Source organism: Diplotaxodon limnothrissa, linkage group LG9, assembly GCF_057381915.1.
Source record: "Diplotaxodon limnothrissa isolate DT_005_m linkage group LG9, D_limnothrissa_male_GT1.1, whole genome shotgun sequence".
Taxonomy (NCBI): domain Eukaryota; kingdom Metazoa; phylum Chordata; class Actinopteri; order Cichliformes; family Cichlidae; genus Diplotaxodon; species Diplotaxodon limnothrissa.
In genome coordinates, this window is record NC_140604.1 from 33,235,450 (window position 1) to 33,253,726 (window position 18,277).

An 18,277-nucleotide genomic window follows, 5' to 3' on the forward strand; every position below is an offset into this window, starting at 1 on the left:
CGAGCCCCAGGCCGAGAGGCCGGGGGCACCCCACCTCCGAAGTGGTCCGAGCGAGCCCCAGGTTCCAGGCCCCGATAAGCGGCCGCCAAGGAGTGAGCCGGTGTGTACCTGGGCGCCCACCCCCAGACACAAAGAACCACCAACGCACCGACACCTGAGGGAGTCCGCCACCGGCAGGGGAAGTGGTGGTGGGTGGAGATAGGCCTCCAAACCTTGGAGGGCCTGAGGTGTCCCCAGAGAGGTGGTGTCTGATACCCAACCTGACATATAGACACAGACATACAGGCACACACAGACACAAACATCCATTCCCCCCCTCATGCTCTCATATGCACTTACTCCACACTCAACCAACGTGGAGACAGACATAAAGAGACGCTGTACACACGATCACACTCCCCAAGCGTACTCTACAAACCGGGTCTAGGTACCCTTGCCCCTGGAGGGGGGAACTGCACCCAGACCCAGGTGGTGTTACCCTTTTCCCTGCGGTGGGGAGAGGCAGACCACCCCGACTCCGTAGCAGCAGGGAGGCCCCACACTCCAGACCGCAGTCGGACGGCCAACTCCTCCTAGCCCTCCCGCTCCAGCAGGCCGCAGAGAATGGGGGTGGGAGAAGACTCCAAACCTCCCTCCACCCGCTCATTGTAGTGTTGATGCATGTGTGTTCTAAGGTGCAATTAAAACCCAGGAGGGCATGGAGCTACCTGCCAGAGAGCAGCAGGTAAGCGCATAGTCCCTCCTGATAGCCCTCAATGTCTAAGTGTATTTAAAATTGAGAGGTGGGCAACGACGCCAGGGGTGAGGTGTACACCCTGATGGTAATATGGACTCCGTGATTGTGCCCACCCCTAAGATCCTATATGTATGTCTAATGAGAGTGTGAATAATGTGAATGTCTAAGTTGTGGGATAAAATTGAGGCAGAGGCAGCCAGAAGGGGACAGAGGGGGGGGTAGCCTCCTCTGCACCCTGGTGACATACCCCTACTCCAAGGCCCTGCATGTGTGGGTGGTTGTGGTGGAGCGGGAAGAGGGAGGCAGCTGGAGATGGGGAGGGAAGGAAGGGAGGGGCAGGTAACCCCTCCCTGGGGCCAGCTCCCCCGCTGACCCCAGTAGGCACTCCCACACTCCGCGACCCGCCAGAGAAAGAGGGCCCAGGCCCATCCAGACCGGGCCCAGTGCAGCAGCGCCTCCCGGCCCCTCAGAGCCCGGGACAGTTCACCCAACCCCACCACAGAGAAAACTGCACCCACCCCACCATCCACTCATCTTCCAGACTACATAAGACAGTAAACGCCCAGGCTGAGATCTTCCTCCACCTCTCCTGTATCTCCCCCTCCTGCAGAGAGAGTCCCTGAAGAGAGGAAAGCTCCTGCAAGATGTGACCATCTCCCCCACCAGTTGAAGAGCCCCCCAGGTGGCTCGACGCACCGGCGGCACCCTGCTCCAGGGCTGGGCCCCCATGCACCCACCCGCCCACAACCCCGGCAACACACCAACCAGGACCCAAGCCCCCGAGGCCCGGCCCAGGCCCCAGCCCGGAGACGGAGCGCCCCCAGAACCTCACGCCCATCCCGGACCCACCCAGGGGCAGCCAGGCTACCAGGTCAGTAACCCACGTCCGTCAGCACATACCCTCCCCTAGCCCCGCTGCACGCAGCCGCGAGGAAACAGTCACCTGAGAGCCAACAGAGCCCCCAACCGGACATGACCGCTACCCCGGGTTGAGCCCCCCAAGGAAGATGCCTCCGGGGAACCCCCCGACGCCCTAAGCCTGTCCCTACCCCCACACCAATCACAACAGTGAAGGCGGGACCAAACTATGACCCCCCACCCCCACTAGGTGATGGAGCTGATCAAAGGAGCCCAGAGCAATTGATCTGATGTGGTGGCAGAGGCTGTATCAAGACTAATGTAATCTAATAGATAATTTCTATATTGGTTAGAATTAAGATTATTTTTATTTTTCCAGTTCATGAGGACTGTTTTCTTGGCTATGCATAGGGCAGTGAAAACCATATGGACTATATTCTTTTCTGAAGTGACATTATCTAAGCTGCCCAGTAGACACACTAAGGGGGAAGTTGGAATGTTACATTTCAGACACTTTGATAAGTCTTCACATATCTCGCGCCAAAACTTTTGCACTGGTGGACAGAACCAAAGAGCGTGGATGTAATTGTCTGGTGTATTGCCTTGACAGTGTGAGCAGTTGTTGGAAGATGTAAAGCCCATCTTGAACATCCGATGACCTGTATAGTGCACTCTATGTAGTATTTTGTATTGTATTAATTGCAGACTGGGATTTTTAATTAATTTAAAGGTTTTTAAGCAAATCTCAGACCAGACGTTTTGGTCTAAGCTGACTGATAAATCTGCTTCCCACTTTGCAATAGGAAGGGATATTGATTCATCTAATTTAGAAAGTGTTCTGTATATTTTAGATAATAATTTGGGGGATTTAAGAGTAAGAAAATGTGCCGCACTTAGTGGTGTTTGTAATTCAACTTGACTGAGGTTAAATTTCTTTTTTACTATGGATTTAATTTGTTGATATTCTAAAAATCTTGTCTTGTTGATCCCATATTGTGCAACTAGTCTGTCAAATGGAATAAATTCTGTTCCCTCTAATATATGTTCTAAGTATTTAATTCCTTTACAACTCCATTCTGGGAAATTAATCATATTATTGTTTTGTAATATGTCAGGGTTATTCCAGATAGGTGTACGTTTGCATGGGATTAATGAAGACTCCGTTATTTTTAGAAACTCCCACCATGCTGTCAGAGAAAAGCTGATGTTGATACTTTTAAAGCATTCATGTCTTTTGATGTTTGAGCTAATAAATGGTAGGTCTGAAATCTCTAGATCCTTGCATAGTGCCTGTTCAACATCTAGCCAGGGCTCAACTGAGAAGGTATGTTTTAACCATTCTGAGATGAACTGAAGCCTGTTGGCTAAGAAGTATTGGTAAAAATTAGGCAGATCTAATCCTCCTCTATCCTTGGTTCTTTGTAGCGTTTTTAAGCTGATACGTGGGGGTTTATCTTTCCAAAGGAATTTGGAAATATATGAATCCAGAGATCTGAACCAATCTTGTGATGGTTTGTTAGGGATCATCAAAAATAAGTAATTTATTTTTGGCAAGATCATCATTTTTATAGTGGCGACCCTTCCCATGAGTGATATGGGTAAAGATTTCCATCTAGTCAGATCGCCTTCTACTTTCTTTAGAAGTGGGATGTGGTTTAATTTAGTTAAGTCTGAAAGCTTAGGAGAGACATTAATACCTAAATATTTAATATTTCCGGATTGCAGTGGGGCAGAGGAAGAATTATGGAAGGAGCAGTTAATGGGGAGAACTGTAGATTTTGGCCAGTTAATTGAGTAATCTGAAACTCTTGAAAACCAGTTTATTAAAGTAATTACCTCAGAGAGGTTGGTTTGTGTGTTTTGCAGAAAAAGCAACACATCATCCGCATAGAGACTGATTTTATGTTCTATGTTCTTACATTTTATGCCCTTAATTGTTGTAGCCTGTCTAAATGTTGCTGCTAGAGGTTCGATAAAAATTGCAAAAAGTGAAGGGGAGAGTGGGCATCCCTGTCTGGTGCCCCTCAGGAGACAGAAGCTGGAGGATGTCTGGTCATTTGTTCTGATACGAGCTGTTGGGGAATTGTATAATATTCTTATCCAGTTTATGAAAGAGTTTCCAAAACCAAATTTGTGTAAAGTTGCGAATAAAAATTTCCAGTTAACTCTGTCAAATGCTTTTTCTGCATCTAGAGATAATATTATGGTTTCGATGTTTTTATCGTATGAGTAGTCTATTATGTGCTTAAGGCATATGTGCTCTTAAAAGTAATGCGTTGTTTTACCGATGCCTTGACAACCCTGAAATGCTGATATGACTTTTTACATTTATCTACAACTGGTCAAAAAAATGTGTTTCCAAATCCTGGCTGGTAACAATGTCTCACCAGTCATTTAATTTTAAAAATTTAATTGATTTAATTTAACCACACCTCATTTTACAGATCTACGAGGGTTTCCTATCTCTAGGTGATTTGATCATTTTATTTTAAGAAATAAATAAATAAACGGTTCTAATATGACTTTATTCTGTATGGGAAAATTTGTGTTTCATGAATGTTCATAAGAGTTTAAAAATCTGAATTTCGGAATCGTGATCAATAGGTAGACAGAGCACGTCAGTTTTTAAACAGAGTACACATTCAGCCTTTAGAAATAAAACGCTGTTGCGTTGGTGACACAAAAACGTGTGTGTGATATTTTAAAAGATATTAAAAAAAACTCTTAAGGGTGGTGATTCTTACAGTACTTGCTGGTGAAACTTCTAATTGTATATTATATATAAATAGTGTAATAGCATCGCACATTTCACTGAGTATATTCAAATTTTATTTGTCACATACACAGTACAACATACAGTGAACAGCTTGTGTCCTGAACTGCGGACAGGCTGCTACTCTGGGGCTGGTTTTTAGCATAGGGAGTGTAGACAGGACCCTTACTGAATAACAGGTGGGAATTGAACTTGTGATCCCCACTCCCGAGGTGTGTAGTCTTACCACTAAACTATCCAGCTGCAACACTATCCAGCTGTGAGTATTGCACATTAATGAGTGATTTATCCCATTGTACATTCGAAATGAGGTAAAGTCGTACTGTGTTTTTTTAAGTTTTCAGTGTTTTTGTTTTTCCATCAGTCCGACAGCTTTTTTCAGAGGGGTCACAGGGGCCTATGACGGAGTGTCTGTATTCAGCCTGTCAAACCTGGCATAGAAGGTGTTGTGGCTGTTTGTCATCACATTTTCAAAAGTTCATGTGCGTGTGTGTTTGTGTGGGAACAATCAACACAAATCAACATTCATCCCCAAATCTAAATTTGTGTAGAACTGCTGCTGAAAATTTCTAGTTTCAAATGCGCTCTCTGCATCTAAAGAGACAACTGTGGTTTTTAATTTGTTGATGGAACCATAATCTATTACATTAAGTAGTCTGCATGTATTGTTGGTTTAGTGTCTACACACCTGTTCGGTCAGCATGGATTATGTATGGGGTGATTTTTAATAATCTTCTGACAAAGTATTTTAAGGTTTGAATTTATGAGTGAGATTGTGTGGTAACTGCTTGGGTGTAAGATCTTTGCCTGGTTTAAGAAGCAGACTAAAGATTTTTTTTTTGCATATGAAACCGGAGGAGTTGTACTTACATCTTATGCCATCAGCTTGCCCTAGGCCATCAAAGAGCCAGATGTGTATCCAGATGCAGCGTCACTTCATCAGTCAGTAAGTGGAGATATATCGCCATCTACTGGGCCGTTTATGTATAAAATCTGAACTTGGCAAGGGGAATAAGCAATAAGCACTTCTGGAACATCCTCTCTGAGAACATTAATTGGAAGCTGATATAGAGCTAAAATTGGCATTAATAAAATTAGTGAAATATATTTTAAAATCATTTATATATCCAACAAATCAGTAGCTCCCTCTTTACCTGAGGAGATAACCTGATACCAACCTGATCTTAAAGAAATAATTCAAAGTCATGGCTGCAGGTGTGTTTTTTAACAGCAGCTCAAGCTCATATGAGAACAGAGGATGAACTTAATGATTAGGATGATGCAAGAAGTAAGAAAATAAAATAATTTCATGTCTCAGATCAGAGGAGTAAAGTCTTTAGAAGTGATTTCCTTTCTAAAGATAGAAATATGATGACGCTTGTAGATCACAAATATAGTTTTAAACTGCATCTTTATTTTTCTTATTTCTTATTTCAACTAACAAGTAATGATTTTCTAATATATTGTAACATTCACAAGAACCAGACGGTTGGGGTCTCAGTTTGTCCGTTTATTTGGCACATAAGCAAGCGGGTTGCTAACTCAGGGGAGAGCGCCCTCGTATTACACCTCTCTTCAGCCTGGCACACACACAGAACAACCAGGTCCCCCCACCCCTTCCTGTACACCACCCTGCAGCCCAACCAAACATGAATCTTAAAGGAACAACAACAGTGTGCAGAGATAACTAACATGTCACTGTCCAACAACACTTAAACATCGTTACACTGCCCCCCCAGCAATAAGTTCCTCGTCCCCGAGGGAACGACACAGTCTCTGAGGCGGGGTGGTAGCCTACGTTCCCTCCTTGACCTCCTGAGCCCCTGAGGTGGACGCGGAGCTTCGGGGCTTTGGGGTGAAGAGTCCGAGGGAGGGGAACGCAGCCCCGGTCCCTCTGGAAAGGAGGGGAGGGACTGTCCTCTGTAGGGGGCCATCCGGTCTCTGTGCAGCGCTACTATCCTCCCCCTAGGAGGCAACTGCACCCTGTAAACAACCTCCCCCACTCGCTCTAGGACGCTGCAAGGCCCCACCCAGCTGCTATCCAGTTTAGGACACCGTCCCTTCTTCCTCTTTGGGCTGTAGACCCACACCAGCTCCCCAGCACGGAAGTGCCTCCCCGTAGTGGTGATGTCGTAATTCCTCTTTTGGCGCAGGCCTGCCTTCGCCAGCTGCTCTCGGGCGTAGGAATGTGCAGAATCCAGCCGGTCCTGCAGCTTCCTTGCGTAGTCCCGGCCCGGTGGTGCCTCTGGCGCGTCCGGGGATTTCCCAAAAGCCAACTCTGCAGGAGTTCTCAGCTCTCTCCCTAACATGAGCAGGGCAGGCGTACATTGGGTGGAGTCCTGCACTGCCGACCTGTAGGCCATGAGGGTAAGGGGAAGATGGTAATCCCAGTCCCGTTGGTGTTCTGAGGTAAGGATGGCTAGCTGCTGGGCCAGCGTCCTGTTAAACCTTTCCACCAGCCCATCGCTTTGGGGGTGAAGTGGGGTGGTGCGGGTTTTCTTAATCCCAAGGCGTTCACACATGGCAGCAAATACCTTGGACTCAAAGTTACGCCCCTGGTCACTGTGGAGGGTCTCTGCTGTTCCAAAGCGGCTGAACATCCCCTCCACTAATACATCAGCGACAGTCTCAGCCTCCTGATCTGGGATGGCGTATGCTTCCGGCCACTTGGTAAAATAGTCCATGGCCACAAGAACATAGCGGTTTCCTCTGTCTGTGCGAGGAAATGGGCCCATGACGTCCACAGCTACTCGCTCCATTGGGGCTCCTGCTGGTTGCTGCTGAAGCTGAGCCCGGGACTGGTCCTGTGGCCCTTTGTGTGAGGAACATGCATCACAGCTGCGGCAAAAGTCCTCCACATCCCTCCGCTGTTGACCCCAGTAATAGCCCTGGCGGAGGCGGCGGAGAGTCTTGGAGACCCCAAAGTGGCCAGAGCCAGTGCTCCCATGGCAGGCTTCCAGCACAGCTGACCTCAGCGACCTTGGCACCACAACCTGCCACCTCTCCTCCCCCGTGGCAGGATCCATCCAGGCACGCTCCAACACCCCCTCCTTCAGCCTGAGAGCTGCAAACTTGGCCCATAGCCCCCTGGTACAGATGGAAAACCCAGTGACCTCATCCCAAAGGGGTTGCTCCCCCTTCTCCAGCCACTGCAGGACCGGCAGCAGGTCTGTGTCTTGTTCCTGCCGTGCCCTCCACTCCGCTGCATCCACCACCAGAAGAGCCCTGCAGGCGAGCTGTGCTGCTCCGTCTATTGTCGTGAGTTCCCGCTCTATTTCCTCTCGCTTCTCACAGTAACGGCAGCCAGCTGCAGCACATGGGCGGCGAGAGAGGGCGTCTGCGTTAGAATGGTGCGTCCCTGCTCTGTGCTCCACAGTGAAATTGAAGGCTTGGAGCTCCTCCAGCCAGCGAGCCACCTGTCCCTCTGGCTCCCTGAAAGACATCAGCCACTGAAGGGCAGCATGATCAGTTCTGATAACAAATGCTGTGCCGCACAGGTAGTACTTAAAGTGTCTCACCCCCGCCACCACAGCCAACAGCTCTCGTCGTGTGACACAGTAGCGCCGCTCACTCTTGTTCAGGACCCGGCTGAAGTACGCCACCACCTTCTCCCCTTCCGGCCCAACCTGCGACAACACCGCTCCCAGCCCCACATTACTTGCGTCAGTGTCCAGGACAAAAGGCAGGGCGGGGTCAGGGGGGGCAAGGACTGGGGACTCTGTCAGCGATCTGCGGAGGGTGTCGAACGCCTGCTGACAGTCCTGGGTCCAGATGAAGTCACGGTCCTTCTGCAGCAGGTGGAAGAGTGGTGCGGCTATGGAGGAAAAGCCCTTCACAAACTTCCTGTAATAAGACGCCAGTCCTAGGAAGCTTTTGAGCTGTTTCTGGTCTGCTGGTGTGGGCCACTCGGTAATGGTGTGAATTTTTTCCTCCAAAGTGCTGATGCCCTCCCGACCCAGCTTGTGGCCCAGAAACTCCACCTCCCTCCTCATGAAGTGGCACTTGTCGGGATGCAGCTTCAGACCTGCAGCCGCCACCCTCTCCAACACTTGTCTCAGGGCATCCAGGGCAGCATCAAAGGAGCTCCCGTGCACTAGAAGATCATCCAGGTAAACCAGACACCGTTGCCGTGGGACGCCAGCCAGCACACTGTCCATAAGCCTCTCGAAGGTCGCAGGAGCGTTGCAAAGGCCAAAGCTCAGGACTTTGAACTGCCATAGTCCCCTGTTAGTGCAGAAGGCTGTCTTCGGTCTGGATTCCGGGGACAGTGGCACCTGCCAGTAGCCACTCCGCAGGTCCAGGGTGGAAAACCAGGAGGACCCGGCTACTAAGTCGAGAGACTCATCAATCCTGGGAAGGGGGTAAGAGTCTTTCTTCGTCACTTTGTTGAGTGGTCTGTAGTCCACACAGAAATGCATCCTAGGACTTTTTTTCTTAGGCACCATCACCACCGCGGAGGCCCACGGGCTATCAGATGGTTCTATGATGCCCGCCTTCATCATTTCACACAACTCTCTGTCTGCAGCCTCCTGATGAGCCAGGGGCAGGCGGCGGGGGCGCACTTTAATAGGCTGGGCATCCCCGGTCTCAATGACGTGCTCTACCAAGTGTGTCAAGCCAACATCACTGTCTTTCAGGGCGAAAATGTCACTAAACTCTTTTAGTACCTGCCATAGACTCTCTTGCTGCTGTGGAGTCAGCCCCTCACAGTTCTTTGACCAGATACTCCTCACTGCTGAGAGCCTCTCCCCCTCCTCCTCCTCCGCTCGCTGTTCTGCTGGCGGGTCTGCAGGGGTCTCTGCGGTGGAGGTGGATGCCGCGGCAGATGCTGTGCAGACCGGGGGAGGAATAAGCGGCACCTTCTTCCCATCAGGGAGTACGAGGAAGCCTTTGCCTAAGTCCAGTACACCACCAATGGCTCGTAAAAAATCCAGCCCAAGGATGCAGGCGTCCTGCACGTCAGCCACCCAGGCAGCATAAGACACACCGAGGTCCCCCACCTTGAACTGGAACACTCCCCTCCCTCTCATTGGGGCCAGATCACCGGTCACCGTCTTAAGTTGCACGTTAGTCGGTTGTACAGCAGCTCCGGTTGGGACAACATCGGGTCGGACCAGCGTTGCATTGGATCCCGTGTCCAGCAGGGCCGTACAGGACACCCCCGCAATCGTCACTGGAACATGGCAGAAGCCGCCAACCTGGGTCCAGCCCACAGTGATGGGTGGAGGTGGCGGTGGTGTGGGGATGTCGTTCTCCCGGGCCCATGTACTCCCGCCTACACGGGCCCGTGGGCGTTTCCCTGAACCGCTGCAAGCTTGGGGCACTGCCTGATGAGATGTCCGACTTGTCCACATCCCCAGCAGCTCTGAGGTCGGCGGTGTGGGCCAGCCCGAGGGGAAGGCGACTGCAGCGAAGCTGCCTGCACCAAACTGCACAGGCCCGCTGGCGTCTCCATCTGTTCCACAGGTGCAGACACAGCCCTCACCACGTGTGCGTCATCAGCGCCCCCAGAGGATCCTGCAAGCATCTCCCTCTCCAACGCTAGCTCCAGGGCTGCACTGAGTGTGGCCGGCCGAGCAAGCTGAGTTTGCATACGGAGCTCTTTAGGGCTTAGGGCCTGCAGGAACTGGTCCCGAGCTAACTCCGCCTGCACTGATGGTGGCATGCTGTCATACGCCCTCCGGCAAAGGCACTCGACTTCATGGGCCAAAATGCGGAGGGGCTCACCTGACAATCTGCGTCTGTTGTTGAACTCCGACCTCAGCAGCACTGGTTGGTTATACTGCCCGAAGCGCCTCTGAAGTGCTCCGACCAGAGCATTATAATCTCCCCTCTGTTCCTCGGTCAGCAGCAGCCGGCATGCAGCTGCATCCTCACACAGGCACAAAGCCAGTTGGAGAGCTTTATGTTCCTCAGACCAGCCAGCTGCAACAGCTAACAGCTCGAACTGTGCGATAAACACTTCCCATGGCGTCTTGCCGCTGAACTTAGGCGTTTTTATATTCGCTGCAGCTTGCTGGGCGCCGCCATGTTTGTTTACATCACGTGACGGCGCGCCAAGCGAGGTCGACTCCTTCCCGCCGGAATCGCGGCTGCTGTGTGAACAGTTCCCGAGCCTAGTCAAACCTGGAGAAAATCCAGCTTCGGCAGACAGCCGCAGCGCCGTTTCCCTCACTCCATGGGCGGGCGAGCGCGGACGAACCTCCCTCTCCTCCGTCTCCTTCTTAATCCTGCCCGGCAACATCTTCGTCTCGTAACGGCAAGCGTCGCCAGCAACAGGGTGTCGGGCGTTCTGGGGTTCTTTTTTCTTTTTTCACTTCTGACACCAATGTAACATTCACAAGAACCAGACGGTTGGGGTCTCAGTTTGTCCGTTTATTCGGCACATAAGCAAGCGGGTTGCTAACTCAGGGGAGAGCGCCCTCGTATTACACCTCTCTTCAGCCTGGCACACACACAGAACAACCAGGTCCCCCCACCCCTTCCTGTACACCACCCTCACTACTTCCTGCAGCCCAACCAAACATGAATCTTAAAGGAACAACAACAGTGTGCAGAGATAACTAACATGTCACTGTCCAACAACACTTAAACATCGTTACAATATGTTTGTTTGGAATAGTTTTATGGATTTTTGTCAAATAATCCGACTACAGTTTGTCAGGGTTCTTGGGTCGTTGACCCAGTGCTTTCAGTTCTGTCACGGTTAGTTTATGTTGCCACACCAACGTTGTCCTCACTTTCTGTTTTCCCCGTGTCAGCTCGTCTCTTGCGTCATTAGCCAGATTATGTTCAGCTGTGTACTCACCGGTCTCTCATTACCATCCTCATCTGTCAGAGTATTTAAGTCCTCAGTTTCCTTCTGTTTACCGTCGCGTCATTGATGTGGTCACTGCTGTCTGTGCCACATGTTTGCCGTTCAGTTCAGTTCAGTTCAGTTCAGTTCAGTTCAGTTCAGATCAGTTCAGTTCAGATCAGTTCAGTTCAGTTCAGTTCAGATCAGTTCAGATCAGTTCAGTCAGTCAGTCAGCCATCTCCTATTCTCGTCATTCGTCTCTCACAATAAACACCCTGAATCTTCACCGTGAGTCCTGTGTTTGAGTCCTCTTCTCCACATCCACTCAGCAACTCCTGACACAGTTAATCCAGAATGTAATTAAAGGTTTTTCAATACACCTACAGTTTGTTCTCTGTATGTTCTTCTGTAATGAAATTAACCACACTTAGTAAACTGTACAGGAAATGCCCTCTACTGGACATCTGATGAATGAGCTCCTAAGAGTCAGCCTAATATTTTAGCTCAATATTTTTTATATTCTTAGACTTTAACAGACTATATAGATCAGAAGACTTGTATCACGGAGACCTTGCAGGACCACAAGTTTCAAAGACTTCTTTGCATTTCAGTTTTGTCTGAACACTTCTTACTCTAGATCAGGCCTACATGTTTTTTTTCCAATACTCTTTCCAAAGTCATTATGGTTTTAATAAAAATATAAAACTGTTTGGTGTCTAAAGGCATTTACACACTGGACACAAAGGGTATGCAGTTATTTCGTATTCGCCCATTCTTAATGTGATCATAAACAGCAGCAGAGTCATTTTGCTGGAAGAATTTGTTACATTTTTCAGACTAAGCTCAAATTTTCTGATTTTTCAGATGGAAATAAACAGATCAGACTGCTGTATTTAGCAACTAGTGTTCTTATAGCACAACACACATACCAGTACTGAATTTACAATAATGAAACAATACTGTTTTACCTGAGAAACAGATATATGCTTCTCCAATTCAAGTGGATGTCTGAAATGATTTCTCTGCCTCCTCAGATGTGGTCCCAACTCTGCCAGCAAGAGTTCAAACTGCTGCACTGACCTCCCAAAATATGAATGAAAGCTTCAACTCCTGCATCAAACCATGAAATTCTCCCTGCTGCTGCCTGCTCATGAGAACTGGATGAACCCAGAATCTCAGTTTCTTAATTTTCTTTTTTAGAAACATCAGGACCAGCTCGTTTTCGCTTGATTTTGACTTGATGTTTTTTGCAGGCATTTCATGAGAACCACTTTTTCACAAAGCACAGCTCTTTCAGTTTGTTTACTAGAAACAACAAGTCTGTGTGCAAAAAATTAGGAATTTCATGTGTTTTGTTTTGTTTTTCACAACACACTCGGTGTGTAATGATCAGACAAGCAATCACTGATTGACTGACATATGTATAAAGGATTCAGATTTTTAAATATCTTTTCACAAGTGAGCCTGTTATGAAATAAAATTTCTTAAATGTATATAGAAGTGCACTGAGAATGATGTTCCTGATGTGAGAACTACAATGTGAGAATAAAACGACTGCTTTTGAGCAGGTTGAGCTGATTTTAAATACTTAATATTCTGTCAGAATCAGAGATCCACTCAGAGTTCATCTGCATTATGTTTTAAATAATCTATGGGTTCAAAAAATATGAATAAATAAATATATAAATAAATTACACTTAAATCAGTTATGTTATTTCGACCAGAGGTGAAGCCAATAGGCCTCAGTGGGGAAAATAATTATTTGATCCCCTGCTGAATTTATACGTTTGCCCACTTTAAAAAAAATGTAACAGTTTCTAATTTTTAAGGTATTTTTATTTTAATGGAGAAAGACAGAATATCAACCAAACATCCAGAAAATCCATATTAAAATAGTAATAATAATAATAATAATAATAAACTTTATTTATAAAGCACACTTAAAAACCAAGGGTATGCCAAGGTGCTTAACAAGTAACATAGAGAATAGAAGGAAAACAATAGAAATAGGACCAAAGCAAGTACTAAGTATGCAAGCAGATAACTGTCACTGATACATAGGAAAGCAACAGGTACAGAGCAAACAAGAATTTAAATGAGCATAAAAGTGCATCATATAAAATCATAAAAGAAATATTAACTAGAGGGAAAGGTAAGATTGAATAAGTGGGTTTTTAGTCGTGTTATGAACAGTGCAATGGGCGGAGATCGAGAGGAAGGTTATTCCACAGTACCGGGGCAGCCAGAGCAAACGCACGGTCACCCGGAGACTTCAGCCGAGATCTGGGTTGGGTCAGAAGTAGTTGAGTGGCAGATCTGAGTGTTCTAGCAGGAGTATGTGGTTTGAGAAGTTCACTAAGATAACTTGGCGCTAATTTATTAATAGTTTTGAATGTAAGGAGTAATATTTTAAATTGAACAATTATATATATATTTGCATGTCACGGAGTGAAATAAGTATCTGATCTCCCATAACCCAGCTGGCATTCTGGTTCCCACAGATTGATTGTGTGTCCATGTGGCACACAGAGTACATTCAATCAAGACTGTATATCTGCGCAATAACTTATCAACATACACAAAAAGGAAACGCGGGTCAAAACAATTGAGAAATTCTGACAAAAAGGAAGTCATACATAAAACATGATGCCAGAGAAAAATGATCAAAACAGGAAACAACCCAAAAATGATTACTGAACACAAACCCAAGAAACTCACACTAAACGAGATAGAGAGGACCACTTGGGAGGCAAGAGCAGTCATGTCAAAATAGAAACTAAAATGTAATAATAGTACAAAACAAATGAATTACAACAATGATAAAGACAAAGTAGGAATTAAAGTCGCGAACATAAAAGTTAAAGAACTTTATTTCCTAAAGGAGAAGTAGAAACTGAAAAGGAACAGAAAATATAAACAAGGCTACAGACCTTGGGAACATGAGAACAAAAGTATTTGATGTCTGTAGTAGTGGCATCACTCTGTTATATGTATATGGTTGGTGGATGCTTTTGTATGAGGTCAGTGTAGCATGTACAAGTAATCCCACCTATCTGAAGCTCAGGCACCAGACTGTTCTACATACTAAGTTTCAGTTTTATTTTTTTGTTGTTTTGTATGAGCTCATAGAGAGGGGAAGTCCCTAATATTGTCAAAGCACACAACTCTGATTTTGAAATTTGTTCCTTTTCGTCAAACCTAGGAGCAGCCAATCAGAAGACTCTAGTCTTAAAGTGGAATGGGACAAAACAGTTTGTTTCAAATGCAAGAGGACAGATTGTTATGAAATATGAATCATACAAAACTGCTCTCTTTTAGTTGAAGGCTGCACCACATGAACCTAACGGAAGTGTTTCGTCAAAATACAACCAAAATTAAATAAACAGGAAGCTGACAGAAAGAATCAATAACTCAGTTTTAGTTTTGTGTCTTTATTTTCCTGTATCAGTTTAAGTTTATCACTTTTGTGCTGTAACAATAAGTTTTATGAGCTAGCCACTGTCCCAGTAGTCATAGGCAGAGCACACCTGGACAGATCACCAGTGTGAGGACTAACAGAGAGACAGACATCAGAGTTACAAATCTATTTAAAATGACTGCCAGCTTGCTACAGCTGTATGAATGAACATGTGTTTCTGTGCCCACAGTCCACTTCTCAGGGAGCTGCAGTTCATTTGAGTCCCCTTTATTAAACGGACCTCACAAAAGGCTAATGCGGCTGGTCCAGTAAGTTAAGTATGACAGGTTTGGCCAGGGATTAAATCATATACTCACAACATTAATGTAATGGTCCTGAATGGTGTGTACCCTTAATTATTTTTCCCACACCTGACTAAAAAATATTGGCATTTTTAACATTTGTACTTTGGGTTTTGTTTTTCATCTCTTCAAAGTTGAAGACACCAAATGTTTAGTTTTAACCTGAGTCACTGATCACTGACAACATTTCCCAGAGTCTGACAGTAAACGTATAAGCTTCTAGTTTACTCCGTTTAATCCTTATGATTAAATCCTGGCTCCTTTAGTCCTGCAAGATTTAAGAATCCAGACTTTGTTCAGACAGGTAGAATTTTATTTTACATTGACCCGGGTCAGTATAAGTATCGTACAGTTTAAATGAAGCTCTGGAACTAGTAGAACTATATCGGGATATTTATTGGGAATATTTAACCAGTAATTCAATTTCCAACCAGCCATGTCAGGAGCTAATATTTCTGTAATAGCATTGTTTTAATACCACGCAGACCTTCGCACACCAACTTTAGGTAGCACAATAAAGATGAAAACACGTAATAAAATCATATCAGCACTCGTTTTACACCTCATTGTCATTTATGAACACTCGGTGACTGATGGATGAGAACAAACTTAAAAAAATAAACAAACGCCGGGGATGACTGATGGGGAGGAGCTCCGAGGTCAGGTGGCACATCTGTTTGCTATAGAGCTGAACTGAGCATGTTAAGATTGTGCAGTCAGGGCGCTGGTCAGTGAAATTGGATAAGTGAGACTTTCTTCTTCAGCTCATCAGAGAGTTTTTGGATGTCATCTTTAAGGTCGGTGATGTTTTGGTTTTCTTCCTTGAGCAGCAAATTATCCTCACAAGCGAGCGCCGATGGTTTTGGAAAGCAAAAGCACTTGCGTTTATAATTGTGATAGTTGAAGGTTCAGGCTGAAGTGTGTAGAGAAAAAACAAATAAATAAAATCTAACAGGTTAGAAATAAAAACGTGGTTTCAAAGCAGATAAAAAGATACTTTGTGGCTCCTAACAGCTGGCAGCTTCAACAGGAGAACAAACAAAATAGAAACGTGTAAAAGCCTCCTCAGTATGAGTGTGTTCATAAACGGGTCCAAACTGACATGCCCTGAGTTTGTTGTCTTGTACAAACAGTTAATAATTACACTTTATGATCAGAAATTATTTTCTTTAAATGTTCTTTCACTTTCAGTTTTAAATGATTGTGTCAATGGATGTCATAGCGGAAGAGAACACGTCATGTTCTGTTAACTTTGACTTCAGAGCAGATAAGTTTTATCTTTGGGTTTTTTATAAGGTTTTTTTTTTTCCTACTGTCTAACAGTCGGCCAGATCATGTGCACCTGGTTGAAATGAAAAATGTTGGGTCTGAACGAGAGGCACCCGAGCATCGCTCAGACACCCCTCCAAGACAGGAAGTAAAAACATTCACAGTCAGTTCGTTGAAACGTTAACAGCAGGTGTGTTTCATGCAGGAAGTTTAAGGCTACGTCCAAACACACACGGGTATTTTTAAAAACGGAAATTTTACATTTTTGTTTAAAAAAAACCCGTCTGCACGTGCAGTTTTGAACAAATATCTCCGTCTACATGTAAATCACAAAAAACGCAGTCGAGAACATGTCAAATCCTAACCGTGTAGAAATGCTGGCCAATCAGGAGTCTATATTCCTGGCAGGGAACGAGTAAACAGGACTTTATGTATAAGTACTTCTGAAGTGTTTTTGTGTTTATCTGGACAGCCAGCTAATTGTGGGTAACTTTTCAAGTCCTTTCATCATTTCAAACGTTGATAACTAAAGTCAGTAATTTGGCTGTTGTGTAGACTCACAACTTAGGAACGAACAAAGTGCATACAGCAAACATAAATGTAATTTTATATGTATATATATACATATATATAAAAACACCCAGCACGCCCCTGCGGGCGGTTTATCCTTCAAGCTCGGGTCCTCTACCAGAGGCCTGGGAGCTTGAGGGTCCTGCGCAGTATCTTAGCTGTTCCCAGGACTGCGCTCTTCTGGACAGAGATCTCCGATGTTATTCCCGGGATCTGCTGGAGCCACTCGCCTAGCTTGGGAGTCACCGCACCTAGTGCTCCGATTACCACGGGGACCACCGTTACCTTCACCCTCCACATCCTCTCGAGCTCTTCTCTGAGCCCTTGGTATTTCTCCAGCTTCTCGTGTTCCTTCTTCCTGATATTGCTGTCATTCGGAACCGCTACATCGATCACTACGGCCGTCTTCTTCTGTTTGTCTACCACCACTATGTCCGGTTGGTTAGCCACCACCATTTTGTCCGTCTGTATCTGGAAGTCCCACAGGATCTTAGCTCGGTCATTCTCCACCACCCTTGGGGGCATCTCCCATTTTGACCTCGGGACTTCCAGGTTATACTCGGCACAGATGTTCCTGTACACTATGCCGGCCACTTGGTTATGGCGTTCCATGTATGCCTTGCCTGCTAGCATCTTGCACCCTGCTGTTATGTGCTGGATTGTCTATGGGGCATCTTTACACAGCCTGCACCTGGGGTCTTGCCTGGTGTGATAGACCCCAGCCTCTATGGATCTTGTACTCAGAGCTTGTTCTTGTGCTGCCATGATTAGTGCCTCTGTGCTGTCTTTCAGTCCAGCTTTGTCCAGCCACTGGTAGGATTTCTGGATATCAGCCACCTCCTCTATCTGCCGGTGGTACATACCGTGCAGGGGCCTGTCCTTCCATGATGGTTCCTTGTCTCCCTCCTCTTTCTTGGGTTTCTGCTGCCTGAGGTATTCACTGAGCACTCGGTCAGTTGGGGCCATCTGTCCATATATATATATATATATATATATATATATATATATATATATATATATATATATATATATATATATTTATTTATTTATTTATTTATTTATTTATTTATTTATTTATTTATTTTTCAACACCGACGTCCGGATTTGTTTGTGACAGCGTCTGTGTTAAATGTAGAAGCCACGTCCGAAGTTCACTCTGACGCCTCTGTCTCTCTAAGTGGAGGGATAGTAACTGCGTCTAGTTTTTACGTTATTCGTTTATTTTCGTTTCACCCAGTGTTTTCACCAAATCCAATGCAGACGGATATATTTGCAGGACTTTGCCTACACCAGCGCAAAATTATCTTTTAGCATCAAAAAGCTGCTGTTCTCCAAGTTCTGCTACATCTGCTAGGACGGCTCACTGAACTGTCTGCTTAAAAGTTGCCTGACTTGAGTAACTAGGTGTGGGAACTTTGCCGGGAATTGTCCTTTGGGTGAAACTGGCACTGCACAGCTCAGGTGGCAGCCTTACTTTGACTGGCTAATGCTGTTTGGCTTGTGTGTTTTTATTTTA